A 23,257-nucleotide genomic window follows, 5' to 3' on the forward strand; every position below is an offset into this window, starting at 1 on the left:
TTGTTTCCATGCTAATATAATCTAAAAGAAAATTTCTAAACTGGTTAATACACAGATTGTTCTTCGCTTTCCAGTTCATGAGAATAGTTTTCTTTGCGATACATAACACTGTGACAACCATGTGTGCTGAGTTAATTTCCATGTTGATGTTGTCTAAGTCACCCAGTATGCACAGTGTGGGGCATGCAGGGATGCTACACTTTAGCCATGTTGATAGGTCCTCACAGACTTCAAGCCAGAACTTCTGGACAGGCGCAGAAAACCACAAAGCGTGTGCATAATCATCAGGTGTGTTATCTGTGCAATGTGAGCAGATGTTTGAGTGTGTTAGACCCATCCTGAACATCCTTTGTCCTGTATAGTGTGTTCTATGAAGGATTTTGTATTGTATGAGCTGTAAATTAGGATTTCGAGTCTTTATGAAGGTGTTCAAACATATTTGTGGTTAGAAGCTATGACCAGAACTGATGGATAAATCTGCCTCCCATTTTGAGGATGGAAGAGACATTGTGTCATCTATCTTAGACAATAATTTATATATTTTTGATAGTAGTTTTGGGGTACAGATGCTTAGAAATTCTGCTACCCTAGTCGGGGGTTATAAGTCTGGTTGGTGGAGGATATATCCATCCATCCATCCATCATCTGCCGCTTATCCGGGGGTCGGGTCGCGGGGGCAGCAGCTTGAGCAGAGAAACCCAGACGTCTCGGTCCCCGGCCACTTCCTCCAGCTCTTCCGGGGGGACCCCGAGGCGTTCCCAGGCCAGCCGAGAGACATAGTCTCTCCAACGTGTCCTGGGTCTCCCCCGGGGTCTCCTCCCAGTGGGACGTGCCCGGAACACCTCCCCAGGGAGGCGCCCAGGGGGCATCCTAACCAGAGTCCCGAGCCACCTCATCTGACTCCTCTCAATGCGGAGGAGCAGCGGTTCTACTCCGAGCCCCTCCCGGATGACTGGGCTTCTCACCCTATCTCTAAGGGAGAGCCCAGACACCCTGCGGAGGAAACCCATTTCGGCCGCTTGTATTCGTGATCTTGTTCTTTTGGTCACTACCCACAACTCGTGACCATAGGTGAGGATGGGAACGTAGATTGACCAGTAAGTAGAGAGCTTCGCCTTCTGGCTCAGCTCCCTCTTCACAACGACGGGTCGGTGCAGAGCCTGCAACACTGCAGGCACCGCACCGATCCGCCCGTCAATCTCCCGCTCCATTCGTCCGTCACTCGTGAACAAGACCCCGAGATACTTGAACTCCTCCTCTTGGGGAAGGATCTCATTCCCGACCCGAAGAGAGCATTCCACCCTTTTCCGGCTGAGAACCATAGTCTCGGATTTGGAGGTGCTGATTCTCATCCCAGCCGCTTCACACTCGGCTGCGAATCACTCCAGTGAGAGCTGAAGGTCACGGCCTGACGACGCTAACAGAACCACATCATCTGCAAAAAGCAGAGACCCGATTCTGAGGTCGCCAAATGGGACACCCTCAACACCCTGGCTCCGCCTAGAAATTCTGTCCATAAAAGTTAGGAACAGAATCCGTGACAAAGGGCAGCCCTGACGGAGTCCAACTCTCACCGGAAACGTATCCGACTTACTGCCGGCAATGCGGACCAAACTCTGGCACCGGTCATACAGAGACCGAACGGCCCCTACCAAGACACTCCATATTCCCGGAGCACCCCCCACAGGACTCCACGAGGGACACGGTCGAACGCTTTCTCCAAGTCCACAAAACACATGTAGACTGGTTGGGCGAACTCCCATGCACCCTCCAGGATCCTGCCGAAGGTATAGAGCTGGTCCACTGTTCCACGGCCAGGACGAAAGCCACACTGCATCTCCTGAATCCGAGACTCGATTATCCGATGGATCCTCCTCTCCAATACCCCCGAATAGACCTTACCAGGGAGGCTGAGGAGTGTGATACCCCTATAGTTGGAACACACCCTCCGGTCCCCCTTTTTAAAGAGGGGGACCACCACCCCAATCTGCCAGTCCAGAGGCACTGTCCCCGATGTCCACGCGATACTGCAGAGGCGTGTCAGCCAAGACAGCCCTTTTAACCACCTCGGCAACCTCAGCCCCAGAAATGGGAGACCCCGTCTCCGAGCTCTCCGACTCTGCCTCTTCCGAGCACGTGTTGGTAGGATTGAGGAGTTCCTTGAAGTACTCCCCCCACCGACTCACAACATCCCTAGTTGAGGTCAGCAAAGCCCCGTCCCCACTGTAAACAGTGTTGACTGTGAGCCGCTTCCCCCCCCTGAGACGCCGGATGGTGGACCAGAATCTTTTCGAGGCCGTCCGGAAATCGTTCTCCATGGTCTCACCGAACTCCTCCCAGGCCCGAGTTTTTGCCTCAGCAACCGCCGAAGCCGTGGCCCGTCTGGCCCGTCGGTACCTATCAGCTTCTTCCAGGGTCCCACTGGCCAAAAAGGCCCGATAGGACTCCTTCTTCAGCTTGACGGCTTCCCTCACCACTGGTGTCCACCAGCAGGTTCGAGGGTTGCCGCCACGACAGGCACCGACCACCTTACGGCCACAACTCCGACCAGCTGCCTCGGCAATGGAGTCACGGAACATGGCCCATTCAATGTCCCCCACCTCAAATATGGTTGAAGCTCTGCCGGAGGTGGGAGTTAAAGCTCCTTCTGACGGGGGATTCTGACAAACGCTCCCAGCAGACCCTCACAATACGTTTGGGCCTGCCAGGTCTGATCGGCATCCTCCCCCACCAGCGGAGCCAACTCACCACCAGGTGGTGATCAGTTGACAGCTCCGCCCCTCTCTTCACCCGAGTGTCCAGGACATACGGCCGCAAGTCCGATGATACAACCACAAAGTCGATCATCGAACTGCGGCCAAGGGTGTCCTGGTGCCAAGTGCACATATGGACACCCTTATGCCTGAACATGGTGTTCGTTATGGACAGTCTATGACTGGCACAGAAGTCCAACAACATAACACCACTCTGATTCAGATCGGGGGGGCCGTTCCTCCCAATCACACCCCTCCAGGTCTCACTGTCATTGCCCACGTGAGCATTGAAGTCCCCCAGCAGAATGAGGGAGTCTCCGGTAGGAGCATTCTCCAGTGCCTCCCCCAGAGACTCCAAAAAGGGTAGGTACTCTGAACTGCTGTTTGGCGCATAGGCAAAACAACAGTCAGGACTCGTCCCCCCACCCAAGGCGGAGGGAGGCTACCCTCTCGTTCACTGGGGTAAACCCCAATGTACTGGCACACAGCCGGGGGGCAATAAGTATGCCCACACCTGCTCTGCGCCTCTCACCACGGGCAACTCCAGAGTGGAAGAGAGTCCAACCCCTCTCAAGAGTACTGGTTCCAGATCCCAAGCCGTGCGTCGAGGTGAGTCCGACTATATCTAACGGTCTGATGAAGTTTCAACAATAAACAACAAACTTTGTATTATGAGAAAGAACCAGACTCATTCTTCAGGAATCCGAAAATAAGCTCTATTTTACGAGTTATGCACGAATTCGGATTCTCCTATAAAACGAATTCCTTAACTCAAACCAAGTTAAGACTGCTTTGTCCTTCATATTTATTCATGTCTAATCAAGTTTCAATGATAAACAACGTTGTACTTTGTAGAATGAGAAAGAACTTCTTCAGCAATAAGCATCTCTCGACAAATGACGAAATACAGATTTTGCTATAAAATTAATTGCTATCAGCCTGACTTAAAACTGTTTGTCTTCCTTATTTATCCACTTCAAATCAAGTTTCAACAATTAAAAAAATTTTGTAGTTTGAGAAAGAACAACTTAATCTTGAGCAATCAGTATAAAAAGAGGGTAAGCAAAGGTGCGAATGTCAAACCATACATGATCAAAACAGGGAGCGGAGGTGTTTGGCTAAGACAAGGTGTGAATGTCCACCCATAATTAATGAAAAGCGGGCAACAAGTAGGTTCGAATGCCCAACCATACATCATCAAAAGCAGGAGTGGATATGTTCGGCTACAAGAAGGTTTGAACGTCTGACCATAGTTTGTAAAAAGCGGGTAGGAAAAGGTTTGAATGCCCGAACATACACCATCAAAGGAGGGAGCGGAGGTGTTCCGCTGTAAGAAGGTGTGAATGTCCGACCATAGTTGGTAAAAAACGGGTAAGAAAAGGTTAAAATACCCGACTGTACACAATCAGTAGCGGGTGCGGAGTTGTTCGGCTACTAAAAGGTGTGAAAGTCCGACCATGGTTTGTAAAAAGCGGGTAAGAAAAGGTTCAAATGCCTGACTATACACCATCAAAAGCGGGAGCGGAGGTGTTCCGCTGTAAGACGGTGTGAATGTCCGACCATAGTTGGTAAAAACCGGGTAAGAAAAGGTTAAAATACCTGACTGTACACAATGAATAGCGGGAGCGGGGTTGTTCGGCTACAAGAAGGTGTGAAAGTTCAACCATGGTTTGTAAAAAGCTGCTAAGAAAAGGTTCGAATGCCCGAATATATACCATCAAAAGCGGGAGCAGAGCTGTTCGACTGCAAGTAGGTGTGAATGTCCAGCTATAATTACTCACAAACGGGTAAGGAAAGGTAGTATTGCCAGACCATACATGATCAAAACAGGGAGCTGAGGTGGTTCAGCTGCAAGGTGTGAATGTCTGACTATAGTTTGTAAAAAGCGGGTAAGACAAGGTGCGAATGCCCGACAATGTATGATCAAAAGAGGGAGTGAAGGTCTTCGGCTGCAATGTCTGAATGTACAACCATAATTTCTAAAAACCGGGTAAGAAAAGGCTCGAAAGCCCGACTATACACAATCAAAAGCGGGAGCGGGAGGTTTTCAGCTGCAAATCCTTCACTCAAACCAAGTGAAAACTGCTTTGTCCTTCATATTTATCAATGTCTAGATCGACTTCAACAAAGAACAACATTGTACTTTGCAGTAAAGAAAGAGCAAAACAAAAGTTTTAGGAATCCGAGAATAAGCTTATTTTCATGAGTTCTGCACGATTATTGATTTTACTATAAATGAATGCCTTCACTCAAACTATGTTAAAACTGCTTTGTCCTTCATATTTATCAATGTCTAGATTGACTTCAACAAAGAACAACACTGGATTTTGCAGTAGAAGAAAGAGCAACACTGAAGGATCAGTAATCCGAGAATAATCTTATTTTCATACGTTCTGCATGATTTGGGATTTTATGTATAAAATGAATTCCTTCACTCAAACCAAGTTAAAACTGCTTTGTCCTTCATATTTATCAATGTCTAGATCGACTTCAACAAAGAACAACATTGTATTTTGCAGTAGAAGAAAAAGCAACACTGAAGGATCAGGAATCCGAGAATAAGCTTATTTTCATACGTTCTGCATGATTTGGGATTTTATGTATAAAATGAATTCCTTCGCTCAAACCAAGTGAAAACTGCTTTGTCCATATTTATCAATGTCTAGATTTACTTCAACAAAGAACAACATTGTATTTTGCAGTAGAAGAAATAGCAACACTGAAGGATCAGGAATCCGAAAACAAGCTTATAATAAACTTAATACGTTCTGCTTGATTTGGGATTTTGCTATAAAATTAATTCCTTTACTCAAACAAAGTGGAAACTGCTTTGTCCTTCATATTTATCAATGTCTATATCGATTTCAACAAAGAACAAGGCTGTATTTTGCAGTATAGGAAAGAGCAACACTGGAGGATCAGGAATCCGAGAATAAGCTTACTTTCATGAGTCCTGCACGATTTCGGATTTTCCTATAAAATGAATTGCTTTGCTCAAACCAAGTTAAAATTGCTTTGTCCTTCATAGTTATCCATGTCAAAAATGTATCAAGCATAAAGTTCCTCATATTACCCTGAATGAGAAAGAAGCATCCCTTTGGTTGAGCAATACGTTCCTTTTGCGGAGTTATGCATGATTTCGGATTTTGCTATAAAATTCATTCCTTCACACCTCTCCTCCCACTTTTGTTAATATATTTGAACTTTAGTTGGACATTCACCCCTTTTTGCAGCTAAACCACCTCCGCTCCCTGTTTTGATCATGTATGGTCTGGCAATACTACATTTTCTTACCCGTTTGTGAGTAATTATGGCTGGATATTCACACCTACTTGCAGCTGAACACAATCTCTCTCGCTTTTAATTATATTTGGATATTCGAACCTTTTCTTTACTCCTTTGTGCGAACTTGGGTCGGACGTTCACACGTTCTTGCAGCCGAACACCTCCGCTTCCGCTTTTGATGGTATATATTCGGGCATATACTCAATACTATATATATATATACTTTTCTTACCCGTTTTTTACAAACCATGGTCGGACTTTCACACATTCTTGTAGCCAAACACATCCGCTCCCGCTATTGATTGTGTACAGTCGGGTATTTTAACCTTTTCTTACCCACTTTTTACCAACTATGGTCGGACATTCACACCGTCTTACAGCGGAAAATCTCTGCTCCCGCTTTTGATGGTGTATAGTCAGGCATTTGAACCTTTTCTTACCCGCTTTTTACAAACTATGGTAGGACATTCAAACCTTCTTGTAGCCGAAAACCTCTGCTCCCTCTTTTGATTATACATTGTAAGGCATTCGCACCTTATCTTACCCGCTTTTTACAAACTATAGTCAGACATTCACACCTTGGTGCTGAACCACCTCAGCTCCCTGTTTTGATCATGTATGGTCTGGCAATACTACCTTTTCTTACCCGTTTGTGAGTAATTATGGCTGGACATTCACACCTACTTGCAGTCGAACAGCTCTGCTCCCGGTTTTGATTATGTTTGGTTGGATATTCGAACCTTTTCTTAACTGCTTTTTACAAACTTTGGTCGGACGTTCACACCTTCTTGCAGCCGAACACTTCCGCTTCCACTTTTGATGGTATATATTCGGGCATTCGAACCTTTTCTTACCAGCTTTTTACAAACCATGGTTGGACTTTCACACCTTCTTGTAGCCAAACAACTCCGCTCCCCCTATTGATTGTGTACAGTCGGGTATTTTAACCTTTTCTTACCCGCTTTTTACCAACTATGGTCGGACATTCACACCGTCTTACAGCGGAACACCTCCGCTCCAGCTTTTGATGGTGTATAGTCAGGCCTTTGAACCTTTTCTTACCCGCTTTTTACAAACTATGGTCGGACATTCAAACCTTCTTGTAGCCAAAAACCTCCGCTCCCTCTTTTGATCATACATTGTCGGGCATTCGCACCTTTTCTTACCCGTGTTTTACAAACCATGGTCGGACTTTCACACATTCTTGTAGCCAAACACATCCGCTCCCGCTATTGATTGTGTACAGTCGGGTATTTTAACCTTTTCTTACCCACTCTTTACCAACTATGGTCGGACATTCACACCTTCTTACAGCGGAACACCTCCGCTCCCTCTTTTGATGGTGTATGTTTGGGCATTCGAACCTTTTCTTACCCGCTTTTTACAAACTATGCTCGGACATTCAAACCTTCTTGTAGCCGAACACATCCGCTCCTTCTTTTGATGATGTATGGTTGGGCATTCAAACCTACTTTTTACCCGCTTTTCATTAATTTTGGGTGGACATTCACACCTTGTCACAGCCAAACACCTCCGCTCCCTGTTTTGATCATGTATGGTTGGACATTCGCACCTTTTCTCACCCGCTTTTTGCAAACTATGGTCGGCTGTTCACAGCTTCCTCTCCACCATACTTGTATGGTGGGATGTTCACACCCAGTTGCATCCGAAGACCTCCGCCCCCACTTTTGTTGATATTTAGTTGGTCATTCGCAGCTTACCCGCTTTTGGCAAACTATGGCCTTGTATGGACCGGCATTCTTACCTTTTCTAACACATTTTTCAGAAATTACGGTCGGAGATTCACACCTACTCACAGCCGAACAACTCCGCTCCCGCATTTGATGGTGTGCAGTCGGACATTCTCACCCTTTCTCATCAGCTTTTTGCAAATTATGATCTGACATTCACACCTACTTGCAGTCGAAAAGCTATGCTCCCATTTTTGATTATGTTTGGTTGGATATTCAAACCTTTTCTTCACTGCTTTTTACAAACTTTGGTTGGACGTTCACACCTTCTTGTAGCCGAACACATCCACTCCTGCTTTTGATGATGTATGGTTGGGCATTCGCACCTTTTTTTTACCCATTTGTCAGGAATAATGGGTGGACATTCACACCTTCTTGCAGCTGAACACCTCCTCTCCCACTTATGATCATGTGCGGTTTGATTTTCGAAAATTTTCTTTCATGTTTTCTAGCAATTATTGATGGACATTTAGACCTTCTTGCAGCTGAACACCTCCGCTCCTGCTTTTGATCATACCTTGTCAGGCATTCGCACCATGTCTTACCCGCTTTTTACAAACTTTAGTCGAACATTTACACCTTTTTGCAGCCGAACACCACCGCTCTCGCTTTTGATGATGTATGGTCCGGCATTCTTTCCTTTTCTAACACATTTTTCAGCAATTATGGTCGGACATTCACACCTACTCAGAGCCGAACACCTCCGCTCCCGCATTTGATGGTGTATAGTCGGGCATTCTCACCCTTTCGCATCAGCTTTTTGCAAATTATGATCTGAAATTCACACCTGCTTTTGATAATGTATGGTTGGGCATTCGCACCTTTTTTTACCCATTTTTCAGGAATTATGGGTGGATATTCACACCTTCTTGCAGCTGAACACCTCCTCTCCTTCTTATGATCATGTGCGGATGATATTGGAAAATTTTCTTTCATGTTTTAAAGCAATTATTGATGGACACTCAGACCTTCTTGCAGCTGAACCACTCTGCTCCCGCTATTGATGGTGTATAGTCGGGCTTTCGAGCCTTTCCTTCCGGGTTTTTACAAATTATGGTTGGACATTCAGACCTTCTTGCAGCCGAACACCTCCGCTCCCTCTTTTGATCATACATTGTCGGGCATTCGAACCTTTTCCCTACCAGCTTTTTACAAACCATGGTTGGACTTTCACACCTTCTTGTAGCCGAACAACTCCGCTCCCGATATTGATTGTGTACAGTCGGGTATTTTAACCTTTTCTTACCCGCTTTTTACCAACTATGGTCGGACATTCACACCGTCTTACAGCGGAACACCTCCGCTCCGCGCTTTTGATGGTGTATAGTCAGGCATTTGAACCTTTTCTTACCCGCTTTTTACAAACTATGGTTGGACTTTCACAACTTCTTGTAGCCGAACAACTCCGCTCCCGCTATTGATTGTGTACAGTTGGGTATTTTAACCTTTTCTTACCCGCTTTTTACAAACTATGGTCGGACATTCAAACCTTCTTGTAGCCAAAAACCTCCACTCCCTCTTTTGATCATACATTGTCGGGCATTCGCACCTTTTCTTACCCGTTTTTTACAAACTGTAGTCAGACATTCACACCTTGGTGCTGAACCACCTCAGCTCACGGTTTTGATCATGTATGGTCTGGCAATACTACCTTTTCTTACCCGTTTGTGAGTAATTATGGCTGGACATTCACACCTACTTGCAGTCGAACAGCTCTGCTCCCGCTTTTGATTATGTTTGGTTGGATATTCGAACCTTTTCTTAACTGCTTTTTACAAACTTTGGTCGGACGTTCACACCTTCTTGCAGCCGAACACCTCCGCTTCCGCTTTTGATGGTATATATTCGGGCATTCGAACCTTTTCTTAGCAGCTTTTTACAAACCATGGTTGGACTTTCACAACTTCTTGTAGCCGAACAACTCCGCTCCCGCTATTGATTGTGTACAATTGGGTATTTTAACCTTTTCTTACCCGCTTTTTACAAACTATGGTCGGACATTCAAACCTTCTTGTAGCCAAAAACCTCCGCTCCCTCTTTTGATCATACATTGTCGGGCATTCGCACCTTTTCTTACCCGTTTTTTACAAACCATGGTCGGACTTTCACACATTCTTGTAGCCAAACTCATCCGCTCCCGCTATTGATTGTGTACAGTCGGGTATTTTAACCTTTTCTTACGCACTTTTTACCAACTATGGTCTGACATTCACACCTTCTTACAGCGGAACACCTCCGCTCCCTCTTTTGATGGTGTATGTTTGGGCATTCGAACCTTTTCTTACCCGCTTTTTACAAACTATGCTCGGACATTCAAACCTTCTTGTAGCCGAACACATCCACTCCTGCTTTTGATGATGTATGGTTGGGCATTCAAACCTACTTGTTGCCCGCTTTTCATTAATTTTGGGTGGACATTCACACCTTGTCACAGCCAAACACCTCCGCTCCCTGTTTTGATCATGTATGGTTGGACATTCGCACCTTTTCTCACCCGCTTTTTGCCAACTATGGTCGGCTGTTCACAGCTTCCTCTCCACCATACTTGTATGGTGGGATATTCACACCCAGTTGTATCCGAAGACCTTTTGTTGATATTTAGTCGGTCATTCGCAGCTTACCCGCTTTTGGCAAACTATGGCCTTCATGCAGCCAAACACCTCTGATCTCGCTTTTGATGATGTAAGGTTGGGCATTCAGACCTTGCTTCATCTGCTTTTCACCAAATATAGTAGGACATTCACACCTTCTTGCAGCCGAACACTTCCGCTCCACCTTTTAGTGTTCTATCACACCTTTTTTTTCACCGCATTTTATAGATTATGGTTGGAAATTCTCAACCACTCTCATCCGAAGACCTCTCCTCCCGCTTTTGTTAATATATTTGAACTTTAGTCGGACATTCACACCTTCTTGCAGCTGAACCACCTCCGCTCCCTGTTTTGATCATGTATGGTATGGCAATACTACCTTTTCTTACCCGTTTGTTAGTAATTATGGCTGGACATTCACACCTACTTGCAGCCGAACACCACCTCTCCCGCTTTTGATGATGTATGGACCGGCATTCTTACCTTTTCTAACACATTTTTCAGCAATTATGGTCGGAGATTCACACTTACTCACAGCCGAACAACTCCGCTCCCGCATTTGATGGTGTATAGTCGGGCATTCTCACCCTTTCTCATCAGCTTTTTGCAAATTATGATCTGACATTCACACCTGCTTTTGATAATGTATGGTTGGGCATTCGCACCTTTTCTTACCCATTTTTCAGTAATTATGGGTGGACATTCACACCTTCTTGCAGCTGAACACCTCCTCTCCCGCTATTGATTGTGTACAGTCGGGTATTTTAACCTTTTCTTACCCGCTTTTTACAAAATATGGTCGGACATTCACACCGTCTTACAGCGGAACACCTCTGCTCCCGCTTTTGATGGTGTATAGTCAGGCGCTTGAACCTTTTCTTACCCGCTTTTTACAAACTATGGTCGGACATTCAAACCTTCTTGTAGCCGAAAACCTCCGCTCCCTCTTTTGATTATACATTGTTGGGCATTCGCACCTTATTTACAAACTCTAGTCAGACATTCACACCTTGCAGCTGAGCCACCTCAGCTCCCTGTTTTGATAGTGTATGTTCGGGCATTCAAACCTATTCTTACCCCCTTTTTACAAACTATGCTCGGAGATTCACACCTACTCACAGCCGAACAACTCCGCTCCCGCATTTGATGATGTCTTGTCCGGCATTCTAGTCTCTTCTAACACATTTTTCAGCAATTATGGTCGGACATTCACACCTACTCACAGCCGAACACTTCCGCTCCCGCATTTGATGGTGTATAGCCGGGCATTCTCACCCTTTCTCATCAGCTTTTTGCAAATTATGATCTGACATTCACACCTACTTGCAGTCGAACAGCTCTGCTCCCGCTTTTGATTATGTTTGGTTGGATATTCGAACCTTTTCTTAACTGCTTTTTACAAACTTTGGTCAGACGTTCACACCTTCTTGCAGCCGAACACATCCACTTCCACTTTTGATGGTATATATTCGGGCATTCGAACCTTTTCTTACCCGCTTTTTACAAACCGTGGTCGGACTTTCACACCTTCTTGTAGCCAAACAACTCCGCTCCCGCTATTGATTGTGTACAGTCGGGTATTTTAACCTTTTCTTACCCGCTTTTTACCAACTATGGTCGGACATTCAAACCTTCTTGTAGCCGAAAACCTCCGCTCCCTCTTTTGATCATACATTGTCGGGCATTCGCACCTTTTCTTACCCGTTTTTTACAAACCATGGTCGGACTGTCACACATTCTTGTAGCCAAACACATCCGCTCCCGCTATTGATTGTGTACAGTCGGGTATTTTAACCTTTTCTTACCCGTTTTTTACCAACTATGGTCGGACATTCACACCTTCTTACAGCGGAACACCTCCGCTCCCTCTTTTGATGGTGTATGTTTGGGCATTCGAACCTTTTCTTACCCGCTTTTTACAAACTATGCTCGGACATTCAAACCTTCTTGTAGCCGAACACATCCACTCCTGCTTTTGATGATGTATGGTTGGGCATTCAAACCTACTTGTTGCCCGCTTTTCATTAATTTTGGGTGGATATTCACACCTTGTCACAGCCAAACACCTCCGCTCCCTGTTTTGATCATGTATGGTTGGACATTCGCACCTTTTCTCACCCGCTTTTTGCCAACTATGGTCGGCTGTTCACAGCTTCCTCTCCACCATACTTGTATGGTGGGATATTCACACCCACTTGCATCCGAAGACCTTTTGTTGATATTTAGTCGGTCATTCGCAGCTTACCCGCTTTTGGCAAACTATGGCCTTCATGCAGCCAAACACCTCTGATCTCGCTTTTGATGATGTAAGGTTGGGCATTCAGACCTTGCTTCATCTGCTTTTCACCAAATATAGTAGGACATTCACACCTTCTTGCAGCCGAACACTTCCGCTCCACCTTTTAGTGTTCTATCACACCTTTTTTTTCACCGCATTTTATAGATTATGGTTGGAAATTCTCAACCACTCTCATCCGAAGACCTCTCCTCCCGCTTTTGTTAATATATTTGAACTTTAGTCGGACATTCACACCTTCTTGCAGCTGAACCACCTCCGCTCCCTGTTTTGATCATGTATGGTATGGCAATACTACCTTTTCTTACCCGTTTGTTAGTAATTATGGCTGGACATTCACACCTACTTGCAGCCGAACACCACCTCTCCCGCTTTTGATGATGTATGGACCGGCATTCTTACCTTTTCTAACACATTTTTCAGCAATTATGGTCGGAGATTCACACTTACTCACAGCCGAACAACTCCGCTCCCGCATTTGATGGTGTATAGTCGGGCATTCTCACCCTTTCTCATCAGCTTTTTGCAAATTATGATCTGACATTCACACCTGCTTTTGATAATGTATGGTTGGGCATTCGCACCTTTTCTTACCCATTTTTCAGTAATTATGGGTGGACATTCACACCTTCTTGCAGCTGAACACCTCCTCTCCCGCTATTGATTGTGTACAGTCGGGTATTTTAACCTTTTCTTACCCGCTTTTTACAAAATATGGTCGGACATTCACACCGTCTTACAGCGGAACACCTCTGCTCCCGCTTTTGATGGTGTATAGTCAGGCGCTTGAACCTTTTCTTACCCGCTTTTTACAAACTATGGTCGGACATTCAAACCTTCTTGTAGCCGAAAACCTCCGCTCCCTCTTTTGATTATACATTGTTGGGCATTCGCACCTTATTTACAAACTCTAGTCAGACATTCACACCTTGCAGCTGAGCCACCTCAGCTCCCTGTTTTGATAGTGTATGTTCGGGCAATCGAACCTATTCTTACCCCCTTTTTACAAACTATGCTCGGAGATTCACACCTACTCACAGCCGAACAACTCCGCTCCCGCATTTGATGATGTCTTGTCCGGCATTCTAGTCTCTTCTAACACATTTTTGAGCAATTATGGTCGGACATTCACACCTACTCACAGCCGAACACTTCCGCTCCCGCATTTGATGGTGTATAGCCGGGCATTCTCACCCTTTCTCATCAGCTTTTTGCAAATTATGATCTGACATTCACACCTACTTGCAGTCGAACAGCTCTGCTCCCGCTTTTGATTATGTTTGGTTGGATATTCTAACCTTTTCTTAACTGCTTTTTACAAACTTTGGTCGGACGTTCACACCTTCTTGCAGCCGAACACATCCACTTCCACTTTTGATGGTATATATTCGGGCATTCGAACCTTTTCTTACCCGCTTTTTACAAACCGTGGTCGGACTTTCACACCTTCTTGTAGCCAAACAACTCCGCTCCCGCTATTGATTGTGTACAGTCGGGTATTTTAACCTTTTCTTACCCGCTTTTTACCAACTATGGTCGGACATTCAAACCTTCTTGTAGCCGAAAACCTCCGCTCCCTCTTTTGATCATACATTGTCGGGCATTCGCACCTTTTCTTACCCGTTTTTTACAAACCATGGTCGGACTGTCACACATTCTTGTAGCCAAACACATCCGCTCCCGCTATTGATTGTGTACAGTCGGGTATTTTAACCTTTTCTTACCCGTTTTTTACCAACTATGGTCGGACATTCACACCTTCTTACAGCGGAACACCTCCGCTCCCTCTTTTGATGGTGTATGTTTGGGCATTCGAACCTTTTCTTACCCGCTTTTTACAAACTATGCTCGGACATTCAAACCTTCTTGTAGCCGAACACATCCACTCCTGCTTTTGATGATGTATGGTTGGGCATTCAAACCTACTTGTTGCCCGCTTTTCATTAATTTTGGGTGGATATTCACACCTTGTCACAGCCAAACACCTCCGCTCCCTGTTTTGATCATGTATGGTTGGACATTCGCACCTTTTCTCACCCGCTTTTTGCCAACTATGGTCGGCTGTTCACAGCTTCCTCTCCACCATACTTGTATGGTGGGATATTCACACCCACTTGCATCCGAAGACCTTTTGTTGATATTTAGTCGGTCATTCGCAGCTTACCCGCTTTTGGCAAACTATGGCCTTCATGCAGCCAAACACCTCTGATCTCGCTTTTGATGATGTAAGGTTGGGCATTCAGACCTTGCTTCATCTGCTTTTCACCAAATATAGTAGGACATTCACACCTTCTTGCAGCCGAACACTTCCGCTCCACCTTTTAGTGTTCTATCACACCTTTTTTTTCACCGCATTTTATAGATTATGGTTGGAAATTCTCAACCACTCTCATCCGAAGACCTCTCCTCCCGCTTTTGTTAATATATTTGAACTTTAGTCGGACATTCACACCTTCTTGCAGCTGAACCACCTCCGCTCCCTGTTTTGATCATGTATGGTATGGCAATACTACCTTTTCTTACCCGTTTGTTAGTAATTATGGCTGGACATTCACACCTACTTGCAGCCGAACACCACCTCTCCCGCTTTTGATGATGTATGGACCGGCATTCTTACCTTTTCTAACACATTTTTCAGCAATTATGGTCGGAGATTCACACTTACTCACAGCCGAACAACTCCGCTCCCGCATTTGATGGTGTATAGTCGGGCATTCTCACCCTTTCTCATCAGCTTTTTGCAAATTATGATCTGACATTCACACCTGCTTTTGATAATGTATGGTTGGGCATTCGCACCTTTTCTTACCCATTTTTCAGTAATTATGGGTGGACATTCACACCTTCTTGCAGCTGAACACCTCCTCTCCCGCTATTGATTGTGTACAGTCGGGTATTTTAACCTTTTCTTACCCGCTTTTTACCAAATATGGTCGGACATTCACACCGTCTTACAGCGGAACACCTCTGCTCCCGCTTTTGATGGTGTATAGTCAGGCGCTTGAACCTTTTCTTACCCGCTTTTTACAAACTATGGTCGGACATTCAAACCTTCTTGTAGCCGAAAACCTCCGCTCCCTCTTTTGATTATACATTGTTGGGCATTCGCACCTTATTTACAAACTCTAGTCAGACATTCACACCTTGCAGCTGAGCCACCTCAGCTCCCTGTTTTGATAGTGTATGTTCGGGCATTCAAACCTATTCTTACCCCCTTTTTACAAACTATGCTCGGAGATTCACACCTACTCACAGCCGAACAACTCCGCTCCCGCATTTGATGATGTCTTGTCCGGCATTCTAGTCTCTTCTAACACATTTTTCAGCAATTATGGTCGGACATTCACACCTACTCACAGCCGAACACTTCCGCTCCCGCATTTGATGGTGTATAGCCGGGCATTCTCACCCTTTCTCATCAGCTTTTTGCAAATTATGATCTGACATTCACACCTACTTGCAGTCGAACAGCTCTGCTCCCGCTTTTGATTATGTTTGGTTGGATATTCGAACCTTTTCTTAACTGCTTTTTACAAACTTTGGTCAGACGTTCACACCTTCTTGCAGCCGAACACATCCACTTCCACTTTTGATGGTATATATTCGGGCATTCGAACCTTTTCTTACCCGCTTTTTACAAACCGTGGTCGGACTTTCACACCTTCTTGTAGCCAAACAACTCCGCTCCCGCTATTGATTGTGTACAGTCGGGTATTTTAACCTTTTCTTACCCGCTTTTTACCAACTATGGTCGGACATTCAAACCTTCTTGTAGCCGAAAACCTCCGCTCCCTCTTTTGATCATACATTGTCGGGCATTCGCACCTTTTCTTACCCGTTTTTTACAAACCATGGTCGGACTGTCACACATTCTTGTAGCCAAACACATCCGCTCCCGCTATTGATTGTGTACAGTCGGGTATTTTAACCTTTTCTTACCCGTTTTTTACCAACTATGGTCGGACATTCACACCTTCTTACAGCGGAACACCTCCGCTCCCTCTTTTGATGGTGTATGTTTGGGCATTCGAACCTTTTCTTACCCGCTTTTTACAAACTATGCTCGGACATTCAAACCTTCTTGTAGCCGAACACATCCACTCCTGCTTTTGATGATGTATGGTTGGGCATTCAAACCTACTTGTTGCCCGCTTTTCATTAATTTTGGGTGGATATTCACACCTTGTCACAGCCAAACACCTCCGCTCCCTGTTTTGATCATGTATGGTTGGACATTCGCACCTTTTCTCACCCGCTTTTTGCCAACTATGGTCGGCTGTTCACAGCTTCCTCTCCACCATACTTGTATGGTGGGATATTCACACCCACTTGCATCCGAAGACCTTTTGTTGATATTTAGTCGGTCATTCGCAGCTTACCCGCTTTTGGCAAACTATGGCCTTCATGCAGCCAAACACCTCTGATCTCGCTTTTGATGATGTAAGGTTGGGCATTCAGACCTTGCTTCATCTGCTTTTCACCAAATATAGTAGGACATTCACACCTTCTTGCAGCCGAACACTTCCGCTCCACCTTTTAGTGTTCTATCACACCTTTTTTTTCACCGCATTTTATAGATTATGGTTGGAAATTCTCAACCACTCTCATCCGAAGACCTCTCCTCCCGCTTTTGTTAATATATTTGAACTTTAGTCGGACATTCACACCTTCTTGCAGCTGAACCACCTCCGCTCCCTGTTTTGATCATGTATGGTATGGCAATACTACCTTTTCTTACCCGTTTGTTAGTAATTATGGCTGGACATTCACACCTACTTGCAGCCGAACACCACCTCTCCCGCTTTTGATGATGTATGGACCGGCATTCTTACCTTTTCTAACACATTTTTCAGCAATTATGGTCGGAGATTCACACTTACTCACAGCCGAACAACTCCGCTCCCGCATTTGATGGTGTATAGTCGGGCATTCTCACCCTTTCTCATCAGCTTTTTGCAAATTATGATCTGACATTCACACCTGCTTTTGATAATGTATGGTTGGGCATTCGCACCTTTTCTTACCCATTTTTCAGTAATTATGGGTGGACATTCACACCTTCTTGCAGCTGAACACCTCCTCTCCCGCTATTGATTGTGTACAGTCGGGTATTTTAACCTTTTCTTACCCGCTTTTTACAAAATATGGTCGGACATTCACACCGTCTTACAGCGGAACACCTCTGCTCCCGCTTTTGATGGTGTATAGTCAGGCGCTTGAACCTTTTCTTACCCGCTTTTTACAAACTATGGTCGGACATTCAAACCTTCTTGTAGCCGAAAACCTCCGCTCCCTCTTTTGATTATACATTGTTGGGCATTCGCACCTTATTTACAAACTCTAGTCAGACATTCACACCTTGCAGCTGAGCCACCTCAGCTCCCTGTTTTGATAGTGTATGTTCGGGCAATCGAACCTATTCTTACCCCCTTTTTACAAACTATGCTCGGAGATTCACACCTACTCACAGCCGAACAACTCCGCTCCCGCATTTGATGATGTCTTGTCCGGCATTCTAGTCTCTTCTAACACATTTTTGAGCAATTATGGTCGGACATTCACACCTACTCACAGCCGAACACTTCCGCTCCCGCATTTGATGGTGTATAGCCGGGCATTCTCACCCTTTCTCATCAGCTTTTTGCAAATTATGATCTGACATTCACACCTACTTGCAGTCGAACAGCTCTGCTCCCGCTTTTGATTATGTTTGGTTGGATATTCTAACCTTTTCTTAACTGCTTTTTACAAACTTTGGTCGGACGTTCACACCTTCTTGCAGCCGAACACATCCACTTCCACTTTTGATGGTATATATTCGGGCATTCGAACCTTTTCTTACCCGCTTTTTACAAACCGTGGTCGGACTTTCACACCTTCTTGTAGCCAAACAACTCCGCTCCCGCTATTGATTGTGTACAGTCGGGTATTTTAACCTTTTCTTACCCGCTTTTTACCAACTATGGTCGGACATTCAAACCTTCTTGTAGCCGAAAACCTCCGCTCCCTCTTTTGATCATACATTGTCGGGCATTCGCACCTTTTCTTACCCGTTTTTTACAAACCATGGTCGGACTGTCACACATTCTTGTAGCCAAACACATCCGCTCCCGCTATTGATTGTGTACAGTCGGGTATTTTAACCTTTTCTTACCCGTTTTTTACCAACTATGGTCGGACATTCACACCTTCTTACAGCGGAACACCTCCGCTCCCTCTTTTGATGGTGTATGTTTGGGCATTCGAACCTTTTCTTACCCGCTTTTTACAAACTATGCTCGGACATTCAAACCTTCTTGTAGCCGAACACATCCACTCCTGCTTTTGATGATGTATGGTTGGGCATTCAAACCTACTTGTTGCCCGCTTTTCATTAATTTTGGGTGGATATTCACACCTTGTCACAGCCAAACACCTCCGCTCCCTGTTTTGATCATGTATGGTTGGACATTCGCACCTTTTCTCACCCGCTTTTTGCCAACTATGGTCGGCTGTTCACAGCTTCCTCTCCACCATACTTGTATGGTGGGATATTCACACCCACTTGCATCCGAAGACCTTTTGTTGATATTTAGTCGGTCATTCGCAGCTTACCCGCTTTTGGCAAACTATGGCCTTCATGCAGCCAAACACCTCTGATCTCGCTTTTGATGATGTAAGGTTGGGCATTCAGACCTTGCTTCATCTGCTTTTCACCAAATATAGTAGGACATTCACACCTTCTTGCAGCCGAACACTTCCGCTCCACCTTTTAGTGTTCTATCACACCTTTTTTTTCACCGCATTTTATAGATTATGGTTGGAAATTCTCAACCACTCTCATCCGAAGACCTCTCCTCCCGCTTTTGTTAATATATTTGAACTTTAGTCGGACATTCACACCTTCTTGCAGCTGAACCACCTCCGCTCCCTGTTTTGATCATGTATGGTATGGCAATACTACCTTTTCTTACCCGTTTGTTAGTAATTATGGCTGGACATTCACACCTACTTGCAGCCGAACACCACCTCTCCCGCTTTTGATGATGTATGGACCGGCATTCTTACCTTTTCTAACACATTTTTCAGCAATTATGGTCGGAGATTCACACTTACTCACAGCCGAACAACTCCGCTCCCGCATTTGATGGTGTATAGTCGGGCATTCTCACCCTTTCTCATCAGCTTTTTGCAAATTATGATCTGACATTCACACCTGCTTTTGATAATGTATGGTTGGGCATTCGCACCTTTTCTTACCCATTTTTCAGTAATTATGGGTGGACATTCACACCTTCTTGCAGCTGAACACCTCCTCTCCCGCTATTGATTGTGTACAGTCGGGTATTTTAACCTTTTCTTACCCGCTTTTTACCAAATATGGTCGGACATTCACACCGTCTTACAGCGGAACACCTCTGCTCCCGCTTTTGATGGTGTATAGTCAGGCGCTTGAACCTTTTCTTACCCGCTTTTTACAAACTATGGTCGGACATTCAAACCTTCTTGTAGCCGAAAACCTCCGCTCCCTCTTTTGATTATACATTGTTGGGCATTCGCACCTTATTTACAAACTCTAGTCAGACATTCACACCTTGCAGCTGAGCCACCTCAGCTCCCTGTTTTGATAGTGTATGTTCGGGCATTCGAACCTATTCTTACCCCCTTTTTACAAACTATGCTCGGAGATTCACACCTACTCACAGCCGAACAACTCCGCTCCCGCATTTGATGATGTCTTGTCCGGCATTCTAGTCTCTTCTAACACATTTTTCAGCAATTATGGTCGGACATTCACACCTACTCACAGCCGAACACTTCCGCTCCCGCATTTGATGGTGTATAGCCGGGCATTCTCACCCTTTCTCATCAGCTTTTTGCAAATTATGATCTGACATTCACACCTACTTGCAGTCGAACAGCTCTGCTCCCGCTTTTGATTATGTTTGGTTGGATATTCGAACCTTTTCTTAACTGCTTTTTACAAACTTTGGTCGGACGTTCACACCTTCTTGCAGCCGAACACATCCACTTCCACTTTTGATGGTATATATTCGGGCATTCGAACCTTTTCTTACCCGCTTTTTACAAACCGTGGTCGGACTTTCACACCTTCTTGTAGCCAAACAACTCCGCTCCCGCTATTGATTGTGTACAGTCGGGTATTTTAACCTTTTCTTACCCGCTTTTTACCAACTATGGTCGGACATTCAAACCTTCTTGTAGCCGAAAACCTCCGCTCCCTCTTTTGATCATACATTGTCGGGCATTCGCACCTTTTCTTACCCGTTTTTTACAAACCATGGTCGGACTGTCACACATTCTTGTAGCCAAACACATCCGCTCCCGCTATTGATTGTGTACAGTCGGGTATTTTAACCTTTTCTTACCCATTTTTTACCAACTATGGTCGGACATTCACACCTTCTTACAGCGGAACACCTCCGCTCCCTCTTTTGATGGTGTATGTTTGGGCATTCGAACCTTTTCTTACCCGCTTTTTACAAACTATGCTCGGACATTCAAACCTTCTTGTAGCCGAACACATCCACTCCTGCTTTTGATGATGTATGGTTGGGCATTCAAACCTACTTGTTGCCCGCTTTTCATTAATTTTGGGTGGATATTCACACCTTGTCACAGCCAAACACCTCCGCTCCCTGTTTTGATCATGTATGGTTGGACATTCGCACCTTTTCTCACCCGCTTTTTGCCAACTATGGTCGGCTGTTCACAGCTTCCTCTCCACCATACTTGTATGGTGGGATATTCACACCCACTTGCATCCGAAGACCTTTTGTTGATATTTAGTCGGTCATTCGCAGCTTACCCGCTTTTGGCAAACTATGGCCTTCATGCAGCCAAACACCTCTGATCTCGCTTTTGATGATGTAAGGTTGGGCATTCAGACCTTGCTTCATCTGCTTTTCACCAAATATAGTAGGACATTCACACCTTCTTGCAGCCGAACACTTCCGCTCCACCTTTTAGTGTTCTATCACACCTTTTTTTTCACCGCATTTTATAGATTATGGTTGGAAATTCTCAACCACTCTCATCCGAAGACCTCTCCTCCCGCTTTTGTTAATATATTTGAACTTTAGTCGGACATTCACACCTTCTTGCAGCTGAACCACCTCCGCTCCCTGTTTTGATCATGTATGGTATGGCAATACTACCTTTTCTTACCCGTTTGTTAGTAATTATGGCTGGACATTCACACCTACTTGCAGCCGAACACCACCTCTCCCGCTTTTGATGATGTATGGACCGGCATTCTTACCTTTTCTAACACATTTTTCAGCAATTATGGTCGGAGATTCACACTTACTCACAGCCGAACAACTCCGCTCCCGCATTTGATGGTGTATAGTCGGGCATTCTCACCCTTTCTCATCAGCTTTTTGCAAATTATGATCTGACATTCACACCTGCTTTTGATAATGTATGGTTGGTCATTCGCACCTTTTCTTACCCATTTTTCAGTAATTATGGGTGGACATTCACACCTTCTTGCAGCTGAACACCTCCTCTCCCGCTATTGATTGTGTACAGTCGGGTATTTTAACCTTTTCTTACCCGCTTTTTACCAAATATGGTCGGACATTCACACCGTCTTACAGCGGAACACCTCTGCTCCCGCTTTTGATGGTGTATAGTCAGGCGCTTGAACCTTTTCTTACCCGCTTTTTACAAACTATGGTCGGACATTCAAACCTTCTTGTAGCCGAAAACCTCCGCTCCCTCTTTTGATTATACATTGTTGGGCATTCGCACCTTATTTACAAACTATAGTCAGACATTCACACCTTGCAGCTGAGCCACCTCAGCTCCCTGTTTTGATAGTGTATGTTCGGGCATTCGAACCTATTCTTACCCCCTTTTTACAAACTATGCTCGGAGATTCACACCTACTCACAGCCGAACAACTCCGCTCCCGCATTTGATGATGTCTTGTCCGGCATTCTAGTCTCTTCTAACACATTTTTCAGCAATTATGGTCGGACATTCACACCTACTCACAGCCGAACACTTCCGCTCCCGCATTTGATGGTGTATAGCCGGGCATTCTCACCCTTTCTCATCAGCTTTTTGCAAATTATGATCTGACATTCACACCTACTTGCAGTCGAACAGCTCTGCTCCCGCTTTTGATTATGTTTGGTTGGATATTCGAACCTTTTCTTAACTGCTTTTTACAAACTTTGGTCGGACGTTCACACCTTCTTGCAGCCGAACATATCCACTCCTGCTTTTGATGATGTATGGTTGGGCATTCGAACCTACTTGTTGCCCGCTTTTCATTAATTATGGGTGGACATTCACACCTTGTCTCAGCCAAACACCTCCGCTCCCTGTTTTGATCATGTATGGTTTGACATTCGCACCTTTTCTTACCCATTTTTCAGTAATTATGGGTGTACATACACACCTTCTTGCAGCCGAACACCTCCGCTCCCTCTTTTGATCATACATTTTCGGGCATTCGCACCTTTTCTTACCCGCTTTTTACAAACCATGGTTGGACTTTCACACCTTTTAGTAGCCGAACCACTCCGCACCCGCTACTGATTGTTTACAGTCGGGTATTTTAACCTTTTC

This window comes from Leuresthes tenuis, unplaced genomic scaffold, assembly GCF_036924035.1.
Source record: "Leuresthes tenuis unplaced genomic scaffold, fLeuTen1.0.hap1 SCAF_7, whole genome shotgun sequence".
In the NCBI taxonomy this organism is placed as follows: Eukaryota; Metazoa; Chordata; class Actinopteri; order Atheriniformes; family Atherinopsidae; genus Leuresthes; species Leuresthes tenuis.